Genomic DNA, 15,185 nt, shown 5'->3' on the forward strand with positions numbered 1-15,185 from the left:
ATAGTCCTATCTCCCTCATAAATATTGACGTAAATATGCTGTCTGCGTTAAATAAGGGTTCTGTCAAGCTATTCGAAGGTACGTTTGTATATTTGCACGTGTAAGCCTATGTTAACACGGCATCTCACATTTATCTTGCTTTGCCTGCAAACCTGCCTCATATTTGGACTAATAATGGACCCTTTGGAATAGACCTTCGACCATGCTTGTCCATCTTGCACCGTTGGCCATTTTGACCAATCTTGGCTTCTCTTTATGACACACATTAGGCTATAGGCCCATATCGCAAAATGGCGTGAAGAGGAGCCACAAGCATTCACTGAAAGGGACTTCTTTAATCATTTAGAAACAAAACCCAAGGAATTTCTCATTAAGACCACGGTCAAAGTACAGGAAGGCGATGATGTTATTGTTTTTTTCCCATGATCCTTTTGGCAACCTCGGGTCTTAGGAAAACAACCCAGACGACATGACAAAAAACGAACTTGAAAGGACACAAAAGCACAATGAGGGACGAAGGCAAGGCGCACCACTGGTGGCTGTCTCGGAACCAGTGGAGGAGTAGGCCTCGCCATACAGCCCCGGCCACTCCAATTCTGAGCCGATGCTAATGAGGCCGCTCTGATCCCTCCGGCGCTTCCCATGTTTTCAACACCTTCAAGGACCACATGGCGCTAGCAGCATAAAGACAACTAAATGAGAAATCCGAACATTTTTTTGTGGAGCCGGGGCTCTCGGCGACGGCTTGCTTTTCAGGCCCGGACTGCTCATTGAATATTCCCTCCATGAAAAGAAAAGATAAGAAAGAGGTGCAACAGGGGGTAAGGATGAGTAAACTTCTACGAAAAATTGACATATTTGCCGATCGATTTATGGGTGCACAAGGCACTGAAGCCACTGAGGAAGAAAGAAAAAAAGAGTCCCGAGATTTGAAAGTGGAAAGAAAGAAAAAGGGAGAAGATGCAAAAATTTTGGCGGGTGTTTCTCACAAGCACCATAATGAGATCACTAACATCTTGAGTCAGCCTCAGCTATAGTGGGCCAAACAACAGCCTGGCAGATGAAAGGTGAATGGGCCCTAGGTTCCCGCTGGCTGTTTTAGACCCCCTTTAATAGCACTGAGCCCTATGAAAGGCTCCTGGGCAGTAGCTCATATTAGCGCCCAGGCACACTGGTTAATAGGATGATGCCTTTTGGCTTTTGTCATGAGATTATTAAGGGTTCTGTTGTCACCGGTGCCTGTTGAGCACAAGCACCCTAGAATCGTCTCCCTGCGCTCATTGTCTGTTTATGTGGTAAAAGGGGTCTTTTGATGAGACACCTCTCAGGGCTCTATCAGGTGAGCTCTGCTCAGGGGTCTCCCATCTACTACACCCTCAGAAAAATCTCAAGTGCTCTGTTTTCCACTAAAGACCCTTGAATCTGTCATCATCTTCGACAAAGCCAAAAGCTACAGAAGGTAGGTAGAGGCAGGAGGAAAAAGGGAGATGAATAAAGCAACCTCTCTCATTCATTGAAAAAATAAATATGTTTGAATTAAATTAATTAATTTACCCTCTTTCGTTTTCCTACGTAGTGGAGTAGGGCTATACAAACTGAAGGAGAGAGGTATAGAATGTTGAACTAAATTGAATCTGGTCTAACAGCATTACATTGTAGTACATCTGCCTTTGGGTCAGTTGAAACAGTGAAAGGTGTTAGTAAAGAGGCACATCCCCTCCCTTGTGTGTGTGTGTGTGTGTGTGTGTGTGTGTGTGTGTGTGTGTGTGTGTGTGGTGTGTGTGAGTATGTCTAAATGTATGTATCTGTGTTCTTCTGCAAGCCTCAATTCACCCACCCAATAAAAAAACTCATGTTGTGAGATTTACGGGGAGGGGTCACTTACAGTGTCTTCAGAAAGTATTCATATCCCTTGACTTAATCCACATTTGTTGTGTTACAGCCTGAATTCAAAATGGATTGAATATATTTTTTCTCTCACCCATCTACACACAATACCCCATAATAACAAAGCAAAAACATGTTTTTCGAATTTTTTGCAAACGTATTGAAAATGAAATATCTAATTTACATACAGTAAGATTTACCCAACGTATGAGTCAATACATGTAAGAATCACCTTTGGCAGTGATTACAGCTGTGAGTCTTTCTGGGTAAGTCTCTAAGAGTTTTGCACACCTAGATTGTACAATATTTGCACATTATTTTTTTAAAAAATTCTTCAAGCTCTATCAATTGGTTGTTGATCATTGCTAGACATCCATTTTCAAGGCTTGCCATAGATTTTCAAGCCGATTTAAGTCAAAACTGTAACTGTAACATGAACATTCATTGTCGTCTTGGTAAGCAACTCCAGTGTATATTTGGCCTTGTGTTCTAGGTTATTGTCCTGCTGAAAGGTGAATTTGTCTCCCAGTGTCTGTTGGAAAGCAGACTGAAACAGGTTTTCCTCAAGGATCTTGCCTGTGCTTATCTCTATTCCGTTTATTTTTATCCTAAAAAACTCCCTAGTCCTTGCCGATGACAAGCATACCCATAACATGAAGCAGCCACCACCATGCTTGAAAATATGAAGAGTGGTACTCTGTGATGTGTTGTGTTGGATTTGCCCCAAACACAACGCTTTGTATTCAGGACATAAAGTTAATTTCTTTGCCAAGTTTTTAGCAGTTTTACTTTAGGGCTTTATTGCAAACAGGATGCATGTTTTGGAATATTTTATTCTGTACAGGCTTCCTTTTTTTCACTCTGTCATTTAGTTTAGTATTGTGGAGTAACTGCAATGTTGTTGATCCATCCTCAGTTTTCTCCTATCACAGCCATTAAACTCTGTAACTGTTTTAAAGTTACCATTGGCCTCATGGTAAAATCCCTGAGCGATTTCCTTCGTCTCCGGCAACTGAGTTAGGAAGGACGCCTGTATCTTTGTAGTGACTGGGTGTATTGATACACCATCCAAAGTGTAATTAATAACTTCACCATGCTCAAAGGGATATTAAGTGTCTGCTTTTAATTATGTTTTACCCATCTACCAATAGGTGCCCTTCTTTGTGAGGCATTGGAAAATCTCCCTGGTCTTTGTGGAATTCACTGCTCGACTGAGGGACCTTACAGATAATTGTATGTGAGTACAGAGATGAGGTAGTATTTAAAAATCATGTTAAACACTATTATTGCACAAAGAGTCCATGCAACTTATTATGTGACAATTCTAAAGCACATTTTTACTCAAAAACGTATTTAGGCTTGCCATAACAAAGAGGTTGAATACTTATTGACTCAAGACCTTTCAGCTTTTCATTTGTAATTAATTTGTAAAAATGTCTAAACACATAATTCCACTTTGACATTATGGGGTATTGAGTGTAGGCCAGTGACACAAAATCTCAATTTATCAATTTTAAATTCAGGCTGTAACACAACAAAATGTGGAAAAAGTCAAGGGGTGTAAATACTTTCTGAAGGCACTGTGCATTCTCGAACAGCTCATTTTTAAGAGATTACACTATGATCTGGATAAAGAGAAAATAATTGAGCAGAACTTGGATAACGGTTAAGCAGGTTGACGTTAAACAGAGAGCACTCTATGTCCATTTCGCAATCAATGAAGACCCTTTCAATCACAAGTGCTTTATACCCCGAGATTAGTTTTGGTGACTTAAGGAGCTAGACTACCTCAGTATATCCCACCATCTGCCCCCAACTCCAACCCCTTCACAAAAATAGCGCAAGGATACTGCCGGCCTTTTCACTCACTTCTTAACAAGAATGCTCCAAACACAGGCCCACTTCAAGTAATTAAATCAATCCCTTTGTGCTTCTCCAATATTCTCCTTCAGTGGGTGACTGGCCCACATCTGATTATGGCTCTTCATGCATATTCAGGGTGAACTCCGCTCGACTTCGTCCATAACGAGCTCTTACTTGTTTGAGCTGATCATGTTTGCCAATTTTTCTTCTCCTTTTTTCTTCTTTCCCTTCCCATTTTGGAAATCTATCCATCTATCCCTAAGTCTGCAGTTTGTTTCAGTGAGTCGTTAGACTGCAAAATGAGGAGTGGTCACTTCAAACGGCCACGTAGGGGAAAAAAACGTAGATGAGGAGAAGTTAGGGTCGAAGCCCGATAGACAAATTGGATTAGTGAGTATTGGATTAAACGGAAAACGGAGGGATAACAAACAAGAAAAGCTGGCTGTGATCACAGGGTTTAATATATTTCTTTTCCTCTACGATCCCTTTCTTCTACCTCCCCCTTTTATTTATTTTCTTTTGGAGTAAAGACCCCTTGGCTTAAGACAGACTTATTAAAACCCAGGATTAATTTGTAATGCTCCCTTAACCCTCCGGGTCAACTGAAGATTTGTTATCTAAAGCAAACAGGAAAAATTGTACTATAACAACGCGACAAGAGCTTTAAGTCCATTTCTTTTGGTCTTTTGTGAGATTTGAGGTTTAGAGGAAGGTGTTATCCCTAAGATATATTTATTTGAACAAGGAAAACGAACCCTAGCAGGATATTTTGGATGTGTGTGTGCAAATGTGTACGATGTAAAGCCTTGATAGTCCATCCTTAACATTTTGAAATTGTGCACCTCATATCTCAATGAATCAATGAAAATATATAATATAATTACCCAAACATTAAAAAGAACTTGAGCCATATAATACTGAACATATTGAAACATTGAAAAATGAACACCAGTAATCCTGGTGAAACCAGAAACAACAAAGGAGAAACAAGCCTAATTCTATGAGCGTATTCACAAAAGGCCCTCATTTGTAATCAGCCGAAGATCCAAAGTAGTAGAATTGAGACTGTGGGCCACTCTCATTAGCCTTATCTTTTTAATGTAGCGGCGGCTAAGATGGTAATCTTAATCTTATTTGGTTATTGAGGCTCTGCTCGGGTCTCCCTGGTTGGTTTTCGAAGGCCTTTGGGGACATAGCCCAGTCCCCATAAGCCCGGGCCTCACAAACCACAAACTGCTGCCTCAATCCCTGCCACAGCAGCTCAACCTATTCCACAAGGTCGTAGTTCAAGGGGCTCAAGGGGTTGAGCTGAGGAGCAGGGGGACTGCCTGGGAGTAGTAGACCACCCTCCTCAAAGATCTCCTCTGGAGAACCAGACCGCTGAGGTCTACCACCGTCCCTGAATCTTATGTCACGTATGTCAGTCCAAGCTGTTTCCAGGCCAGTAGTGAGTATTTGGAAAGCAGCTCAGAGTAGGAGTACTGATCTAGGATCAATTTGACCTTTTTAGATAGTAATGGATACGATTACATTGACGGTGGTGGGTGGACCTGATCCTAGATCAGCACTCCTACTCTGAGACGCGTTATGAATACAGGCCCTGAACTCATCATATAGGACCAAAATGTAGCTGTGATTACCTTTTATTTCCATTCAAGGAGGATTATTAGACACACCCCCATTTCATTACCTTCCCAACGCACAAAAACTAGGAAAGTGTTTTATTTTTATATAACATTTCACATGACATTGTTCAAACAGTGAGGGTTTTTGGCAAGAATCTGGAGTGGGACAAGAGGAAACGTCCTGAAGGCCGCCTCCCTCCTTAGGCGGCCTTCAGGACGTTTCCTCTTGTCCCACTCCAGTTCTCCGCTGTCCTCTTGCTTGTCTACAGAGATGTTGTGTATGATTCCATTTGCTCTACCTCTCCAATGCATTGTTTTAACTCTTTCATAATTCTGCCTTTACATCGTTATTTGGTCTCGTCTCTTTTTCATACACTTCACACCTGAATATGAAAATGCCATTCTGTTCTATTACACATATATGGCTGCGTCTGCAGTTAAAAGATGCTTCTCTTCCCAGGAAACAGAAATGTCATACCACCTTCCCACTCACCCACCTTCATACTATATAGTACAATGACATCTAATGGTATTTGAGTTCTGCTATCTATCTGAGCATATTGTATGTGTATGTGCTCACTTGCCCGTGTGTGTGTTTGTGTGTGTGTGTGTGTGTGTGTGTGTGTGTGCAAATGCATTCTCTGGTGATCCTAGTACACACTTGTGCCTAGCAAAGTCACACACCTGCTCTTGCAAGTGCAGTAATCTAAGCTGTTTGCCTACAAAGAAATACCAGTTTGTTTATTGACATGGGCATCGTCTTAAGTGTCTCATGTTTGTCTATTTAATACACATTTAGCACACATCCTGTGGTGCGCTGTCAATCACAGGTGTTCAAACAAAGTCCTCTGGATCACAAATCAAAGTCCTCTTTATCAGGTGGTGTGTGTGTGTGTGTGTGTGTGTGTGTGTGTGTGTGTGTGTGTGTGTGTGTGTGTGTGTGTGTGTGTGTGTGTGTGTGTGTGTGTGTGTGTGTGTGTGTGCGTGCGCCTGTGTACGAGTCCATACCAGTGCTATTAAAATTGTATTGGGTTTGTTTGCTACAGTGCCTTCAGAAAGTATTCACACCCCTTAACTTTTTCCACATTTTGTTGTGTTACAGCCTGAATTTAAAATTGATTAAATTTAGATTTTTTTTGTCACTGGCCTACACACAATACCCCATAATGTCAAAGTGGAATTTTGTTTTTTGAAATGTGTATAAATGAATAAAAATGAAAAGCTGAAATATCTTGTGTCAGTAAGTATTCAACCCCTTTGTTATGGCAAAGTATTCAACCCCTTTGTTATAAAGTTTGGATGGTGTATCAATACACCTAGTCACTACAAAGATACAGGCGTCCTTCCTAACTCAGTTGCCGGTGTCACGCCCTGACTCAGGGGACGGTTATTTGTTGAGTCAGGGTGTTATATTTTGTGTTGTGTTTAGTTTCTAGATCGTTTAGATCTATGTTGGCCAGGGTGGTTCCCAATCAGAGGCAGCTGTAGCTCGTTGTCTCTGATTGGGGACCATACTAAGGCAGCCTTTTGGCACCAGTCTGTGTGGGATCTTGTTCCGTAAAGGTATGTTATTTTGTCTACCTTGGACTTCACGTTTCGTTTTTGTTCTTTTGACGTGTGTTCAGTACGGAAATAAATATGAATGCATATCACACTGCGCCTTGGTCCTTCTCGTTAATGAACGATCGTGACAGAAGATCCCACCAATCCTGGATCAAGCAGCGTGATGAGGAGAGAGGATGGACTTGGGAGGAGATGAGAGAGAGTCTGGCAAGAGGGATGGAGGCCATGATCACGGGGGAGAGACAAGCCCAAAAAATTTTTAGGGGGGGGCTCACGCCGTGGACGTCGAGGCAGCAGGAGGCCGCGATAGAGCGGTTCAGCCGTTTAGCAGAGGAGGCCGCCAGATTAAGGGGGTCATTGGTGCAGAGGGAGCAGAAGGAAAGTGTAGAGGCACGGCGAGAGGAGCTGGTTAGGCAGCAGAAGGAGCGGGGGGTTAATGAAGGAACCCAGTCCCGCTCCTCGCACTAATCAAGTGGTGTGTGTGTCGCCAGTCCGGTCCGGCCCGTTCCTGATTCCCGCGACTAAGCCAGTGGTGGGTGTTCCCAGCCCAGTCCGGCCCGTTCCTGCTCTCCGCACCCAAGCCAGTGGTGGCGTCGTCAGCCCAGTCCGGCCCGCTCCTGCTCCCCGCACAAAGCCAGTGGTGCGGTCGCCAGCCCAGTCCGGCCCGCTCCTGCTCCCCCGCATCAAGCCAGTGGTGCGCGTCGTCAGCCCGGCCCGTTCCTGCTCCCCGGACCAAGCCAGTGGTGCGCGTCGTCAGCCCAGTCCGGCCCATTCCTGCTCCCCGCACCAGGCCAGTGGTGCCCGTCGTCAGCCCAGTCCGACCCGTTCCTGCTCCCCGCACCAAGCCAGTGGTGCGTGTGTCCAGTCCGGCACGGCCCGTGCCTGTTCCACCGGTGCCTGGTCCGGCACCGGTCAGCTGTTCCACTCCGGCGCCAGAGCAATCCACTCCACCGGGGTCCAGTCCAGCCCCGGTCAGCGGCTCCACTCCGGAGCCAGAGCAGTCCGCTCCACCGGTGCCTGATCCAGCTCCAGTCAGCGGTTCCAGACCAGACCAGGGCGCAACGGGGAGGTGGAGAGTAAGTGGTGGTTACACCCGGAGCCGGATCCGCCCCCGAGGCGGAATGCCCACCCGGCCCCTACCCTATTAGGTTTATGTGGCACGGTCGGAGTCCGCACCTTTGGGGGGGACTGTCATGCCCTGACTAAGGAGACGGTTATTTGTTGAGTCAGGGTGTGTATATTTCGTGTTGTGTTTAGTTTCTAGATCGTTTAGATCTATGTTGGCCAGGGTGGTTCCCAATCAGAGGCAGCTGTAGCTCGTTGTCTCTGATTGGGGACAATACTTAGGCAGCCTTTTGGCACCAGTCTGTGTGGGATCTTGTTCCGTAAAGGTATGTTATTTTGTCTACCTTGGACTTCACGTTTAGTTTTTGTTCTTTTGACGTGTGTTCAGTACGGAAATAAATATGAATGCATATCACGCTGCGCCTTGGTCCTTCTCGTTAATGAACGATCGTGACAGCCGGAGAGGAAGGAAACCGCTCAGGGATTTCACCATGAGGCCAATGGTGACTTTAAAACAGTTACAGGGTTTAATGGCTGTGATAGGAGAAAACTGAGGATGGATCAGCAACATTGTAGTTACTCCACAATAAGAACCTAATTGACAGAGTGAAAAGAAAGAAGCCTGTACACAATAAAAAATATTCCAAAACATGCATCCTGTTTGTAACAAGGCACTAAAGTAATACTGTAAAAAATGTGGCAAAGCAATTTAACTTTTTGTCCTGAATAAAAAGTGTTATGTTTGGGGCAAATCCAAAACAACACGTTACTGAGTACCACTCTCCATATTTTCAAGTGGTGGCTGCATCATGTAATGGGTATGCTTGTATTCATTAAGGACTGGGGAGCTAAGCACAGGCAAAATCCAAGAGAAAAACCTGGTTTAGTCTGCTTACCACCAGACACTGGGAGATGAATTCACATTTCAGCAGTAACCTAAAACACAAGGCCAAATCTACACTGGAGTTGCATACCAAGAAGACAGTGAATGTGACCGAGTGGTTGAGTTACAGTTTTGAGTTAAGACCTGAAAAGGGTTGTCTAGCAATGATCAAGTACCAATTTGAATTTTGAAAAGAATAATGGGCAAATGTTGCACAATCCAAGTGTGAAAAGCTCTAGAGATTTACCCAGAAAGACTCACAGCTGTAATCGCTGCCAAAGGTGCTTCTACAAAGTATTGACTCAGGTGCAAACATTTCTAAACACATGTTTTCACTTGGCAATATGGGGTATTGCGTGTAGATGGGTAAGAAAAAATATATATTTAATCCATTTTGAATTCAGGCTGTAACACAACAACATGTGGAATAAGTCAAGGGGTATGAATACTTTCTGAAGGCACTGTATATGGTAATTATCAACTATGATCGGTTCCCACGTATACTGTGTTGTCTCTAGTTTGAGTAATTAGCTACAGTGCCTTCAGAAAGTATTCATGCGATAACACTCCAAATTGAGCTCAGGTGCAACTAATTTCCTTTGATCATCCTTGGGATGGCACTACAACTTGATTGGAGTCCACCTGTGGCCAATTAAATTGTTTGGACATGATTTTAGAAAGAAAGACACCTGTCTATATAAGGTCCCACAGTTGACTGTGGAGAAACTTTACCATGAAGTCCAAAGAACTGTCCCTAGATCTCCTAGATATATATTGTGATGAGGCATACAGTGCATTAGGAAAGTATTCAGACCCCTTGACTTCTTCCACATTTTGTTACGTTACAGCCTTATTCTAAAATGGAATAAATAATTGTTTTCCTCGTCAATCTACACACAATACCCTATAATGACAAAGTGAAAACTGGTTTTTAGATTTTTTTGCAAATTTCTAAAAAATAAAAAACAGAAATACCTTATTTACATAAGTATTCAGACCCTTTGCTATAAAACTCAGCTATACACCTGTCCGTATAACGTCCCACAGTCGACAGTGCATGTCAGAGCAAAAACCAAGCCACGAGGTCGAAATAATTGTCCGTAGAGCTCCGAGACAGGATTGTGTCGAGGCACAGATCCTGGGAAGGGTACCAAAAAATGTCTGCAGCATTGAAGGTCCCCAAGAACACAGTGGCCTCCATCATTCTTAAATGGAAAAAGTTTGGAACCACCAAACTGCAAAACTGAGCAATCGGGGGAGAAGGGCCTTGGTCAGGGAGGTGACCAAGAACCCGATGGTCACTCTGACAGAGCTCCAGAGTTCCTCTGTGGAGATGGGAGAACCTTCCAGAAGGACAACCATCTCTGCAGCACTCCACCAATCAGGCCTATATGGTAGAGTGGCCAGACGGAAGCCACTCCTCAGTAAAAGGCACATAACAGCCCGCTTGGAGTTTGCCAAAAGGCACCTAAAGGACTCTCAGACCATGAGAAACAAGTTTCTCTGGCCTGATGAAACCAAGATTGAACTTTTTGACCTGAATGCCAAGCGTCACGTCTGGAGGAAACCTGGCACCATCCCTACGGTGAAGCATGGTGGTGGCAGCATCATGCTGTGAGGATGTTTTTCAGCGGCAGGGACTGGGAGACTAGTCAGGATCGAGGGAAAGATGAACGGAGCAAAGTAAAGAGAGATCCTTGATGAAAACCTGCTCCAGAGCGCTCAAGATCTCAGACTGGGTGCGAAGGTTCACCTTCCAACAGGACAATGACCCTAAACACACAGCCAAAACAACGCAGGAGTGGCTTCGGGACAAGTCTCTGAATGTTCTTAAGTGGCCCAGCCAGAGCCCAGACTTGAACCCGATCTAACATCTCTGGAGAGACCTGAAAATAGCTGTGCAGCGACGCTCCCCATGCAACATGACAGAGCCTGAGAGGATCTGCAGAGAAGAATAGGAGAAACTCCCAAAATACAGGTGTGCAAAGCTTCTACCCAAAAATACTTGAGGTTGTAATCGCTCCCAAAGGTGCTTCAACAAAGTACTGAGTAAAGGGTCTGAATAATTATGTAAATGTGATATTTCTGTTTTTTTTAATTTTCTAAAAGCTGTTTTTGCTTTGTCATTATAGGGTATTGTGTGTAGATTGATGAGGAAAAATAACAATTTAATCAATTTTAGAATAAGTCTGTAACGTAACAAAATGTGGAAAAAGTCAAGGGGTCTGAATACTTTCTGAATGCACTGTATATATTTTTTTTAACATTTAGTCATTTAGCAGACGCTCTTATCCAGAGCGACTTACAGGAGCAATTAGGGTTAAGTGCCTTGCTCAAGGGCACAGACAGATTTTTCACCTAGTCGGCTCGGGGATTAGAACCAGCGACCTTTCGGTTACTGGCACAACGCTCTTAACCACTAAGCTACCTGCCGCCCATATATCTGGGGAAGGCCGCGACCGGGAGACCCATGGGGCGGCGCACAATTGGCCCAGCGTCGTCCAGGGTAGGGGAGGGAATGGCCGGCAGGGGATGTAGCTCAGTTGGTAGAGCATGGCGTTTGCAACGCCAGGGTTGTGGGTTCGATAAAATAATGTATGTGCTAACTGTAAGTCGCTCTGGATAAGAGCGTCTGCTAAAAATGACTAAAATGTAAAAAAAATAAAAATAATTCTAGAGTGTTGAAAGTTTCCAAAAACATGGTGGTCTCCACCATTGGGAAATTCAAAAAAGTTGGAACTACCCAGGCTCATCCTAAAGCTGGCCATCCAACCAAACTGAGCAACAGGGCAAGAAGGACATTGATCAGGGAGGTGACCAAGAACACAATGACCACTCTGACAGAACTACAGAGTTCCTTGGCTGAGATGGAAAAAGCTGCCAGAAGGATAACCGTCTCTACAGCACTTTACCAATCTGGGCTTTATGGGAGAGTGGCCAGACGGAAGCCACTCCTGAGAAAAAGGAATATGACAGCATGCCTGGAGTTTGCAAAAAGGCATGTAGAAGACTCTGAGATCATAAGACAAAAGATTCTGTGGTCTGATGAGACAAAAATGTAACTCTTTGGCCAGAATGCAAAGTGCTATGTCTGGAGAAAACAAGGCACAGCTCATCAGCCGTTTAACACCATCCCTACCGTGAAGCATGGTGGTGGCATCATCATGCTACGGGGATGCTTTTCAGCGGCAGGGACAGGGAGACTGGTAAGGATAGAGGGAACAATGAATGGGGCCAAATACAGGCAAATCCTTGATGCAAACCTGCTTCGAAAGTGCAAACGACCTTAGACTGGGGCAAAGATTTACTTTCCAACAGGCCAATGACCCCAAGCATACATCCAAAGCAACGCTGGAATGACTTCAGAACAAGAATGTGAAAGTCGTTAAGTGGCCCAGCCAAAGCCCAGACTTGAATCCCATTGAAAATCTATGGAAAGACTTGAAGATTGCTGTTCACCGCCGCTCCTCATCTAACTTAACAGAGCTTGAGAAAATCTGTAAGGAAGTATGGGAGAAAATCCCAAAATCTAGATGTGCAAAGCTGATACAGACATGCCCAAGACGACTCAAAGCTGTAATCCCCGCCAAATGTGCTTCTACAAAGTATTGACCCAGGGGTGTGAATACTTATGTAAATGAGATATTTCTGTATTTCATTTTCAATAAATTTGTTTTCACTTTGTCATTATTGTGTGTAGATGGTTGAGAAAAAAATATATTTAATCAATTTTGAATTCAGGCTGTAACACAACAAATGTGGATTAAGTCAAGGGGTATGAATATTTTCTGAAGGCACTGTATTTTTCCCCTTGGTATATAAAAGCAGTTAGAAAATCAAAGTGCATTACAGTTCCACAACAAAAAAGGCAGAGTTGTCACGCCCTGACTCAGGGGACGCTTAAATGTTGAGTCAGGGTGTGTATATTCTTTGTTGTGCGTTTTCAATGGGTGTTATTCTAGTATGTATATATCTATGTTGGCCGGTGTGGTTCCCAATCAGAGTCAGCTGTCGCTCGTTGTCTCTGATTGGGGACCATACTTAGGCAGCCTATTGGCACTAGTGGGTTGTGGGATCTTGTTCCGTGTAAGGTATGTTGTGTGTGCTACCTTGGACTTCACGTTTCGTTTGTTGTTTTGTCGTTGTGTTTATAATTTAATAAACATGTACGTATATCACGCTGCACCTTGGTCTGACTCGTCCTTCAACGAACGTGACGAGTCATCACGCAAAGTGGTTAAACTAGCTTTGTTCTCTTCCCTGTTAAGAGAAAGTGTGATCCATTTCTTCTTCGTCTATTACTATTGGTAATCCCTACCCAAATTGCCCTCCATTGCAGTTTGTGTATCAGCTATTTGCAGTGGATTAATGTGAGTCACTGGTGGCAAGTGTTCAAATCAATGTTTATTAATGGTTTCTTTAAGTGGTTAAAGATTAAGTAATTAACATATTGATGAACTTTTCCCAAGTTGCCCAGGGAGAAAGGAGCTTGTAGTGGAGAGGCTGAACTGAAGCCAGTTTCAACACTGAGGTGGAGAGTCAATGTTTAGTACTCTGGATTCGCACAGTAGTTTAGTTTCTGGGGGATTTCTTAAATAATGCTTGTGCCTGTAATATCATTATTGCTGACTTTGAGTAATGTCATCATACAGTGGTAAATGTAGTTCATGATAATTACAAAGGTAGCATCTGGGTTAGACTCCAGTCATTGTGGATAATGTATAGCTCTTAGACTACATACTTATCTATTTGTAAGAAAGTAATTTAGGCTTTTCTCCATCTTCTTATAACGCCTGAGATTTTTGTTATATCCCCTGTTACGTTGAATCAACGTCTCTTGTGTACATTTTATACCAGCGACAGTGTCTGCCTTCCCTGGGTACAGTCAGTCACTCAACGCAGATTGATTTTGCCATTCGACGGCGACCCGCCACAACCCTTTGGCTCGCCATGGTAATTCCCTCTCGCACCTGATAAGGTACCCGATCCATAAGAAATCAATTGTAATTAGTTTGAGGGGGGACTTGGCTTAGGGGACTCTGCTCTCTCTCTTGTTTGTTATTCCGCTGCCAGTCATCTGCGCACCTGATATCAGTTAATCTCCTGATTATTAAGTGAGTATTATTGATGGAAAGGGGGAACAGCTGTATTTTGTTCTGCGCTCCTATCAAGGACATGAGGTTCTAGATCTATCTATCCTCTGAATAGCTATACTTGGTTACTCAGTGCTGCTCCCGTCAGAACCACATTGTGTGTGTGTGTGTGTGTGTGTGTGTGTGTGTGTGTGTGTATGTTTGCGCCCTGTGTGTGTGAGATCCCCCTGTTGGGACTGATGGCTAGCTGTCAGTCTGACAAACGTTAGCGTAGTCGAAGGGAGGCGAAGGTGAGACTGACAGCAAACAAACACTGAGGTGTTGAAAGTTTGCCAAATAAAGTAATTAACATACTACTAAGGCTACTATTCTCACTACGAGATATGAAGGAGAGTCTGAGTGGCGAAAGAGAATTCTACTTTTCAATTCACATTACATCCTTGCCTTACCTTTCGCTGTGGCTGGCAACACAACATTCTTGGTCCGCAGCTCAAATTGACCGTAAACATCACAGTAGCCACAGAGCCAGTAAGCACAAGCTATTCAACAATGACAGAAACTTTTCTTCTAAAACATTACACTATTGAATGATGCAACCAAACCATATTACACTCTTGAATAATGCAACAATTCAATAGCATGTATGTGCAGACAATTAAAGGGTTTATTTTCTCGTCTGTAGGCTACACTTATTACATTTTAGCTTCAAGACAATAGCACAGAGTTGCTATAACAGCATGTCTTCTTCAAGTAACGTTAGCCTATCAAGCATTTATGATTAACCCTCTCATACAAATATAAAAGTACAGTAGGGCTACTTTACAACATTACAACAAACCAGGCTTCATTTTTGATCAGTATCATGCAAATCATCACTGTGGTAAAAGCATATTGCGACTGAAAACATGGGTATATGTGAATTCACCCCAACAAGCTGTTTTAAATGGAAGCCTCATAACCGCCACTAAAAAATGTAATACAATTTCCCTTATGATTTGTCAAAGTGCACAATTAGTCTGTGCTTCAGTCTGATCAACTGTAGCCTACTGATAACAACCACGGCTGCAGGTAGCCAAGAGAAGCCTATGCGCTCTGATCCCATCTGGGCCAGGGGAAACATAGCGTCATGTTTTTAATAGCCTACGATATGTATTTAGAGCCTAAAATAGGCCCATTTATTTGTGTTCTTAGAAAATGTGAACTTGA

The 15,185-nt window shown here is 43.4% G+C and overlaps 1 protein-coding gene across 1 annotated transcript in view; it reads left to right on the forward strand.

Annotated features, from left to right (window-relative positions):
- The window catches only part of LOC121533175 (homeobox protein OTX1 B), a 39,150-nt gene that overhangs the window by 10,976 nt on the left and 12,989 nt on the right, over positions 1–15,185 (forward strand). The window lies entirely within an intron of this gene.

The sequence above is a fragment of the Coregonus clupeaformis genome, chromosome 20, assembly GCF_020615455.1.
Source record: "Coregonus clupeaformis isolate EN_2021a chromosome 20, ASM2061545v1, whole genome shotgun sequence".
Classification (NCBI taxonomy): domain Eukaryota; kingdom Metazoa; phylum Chordata; class Actinopteri; order Salmoniformes; family Salmonidae; genus Coregonus; species Coregonus clupeaformis.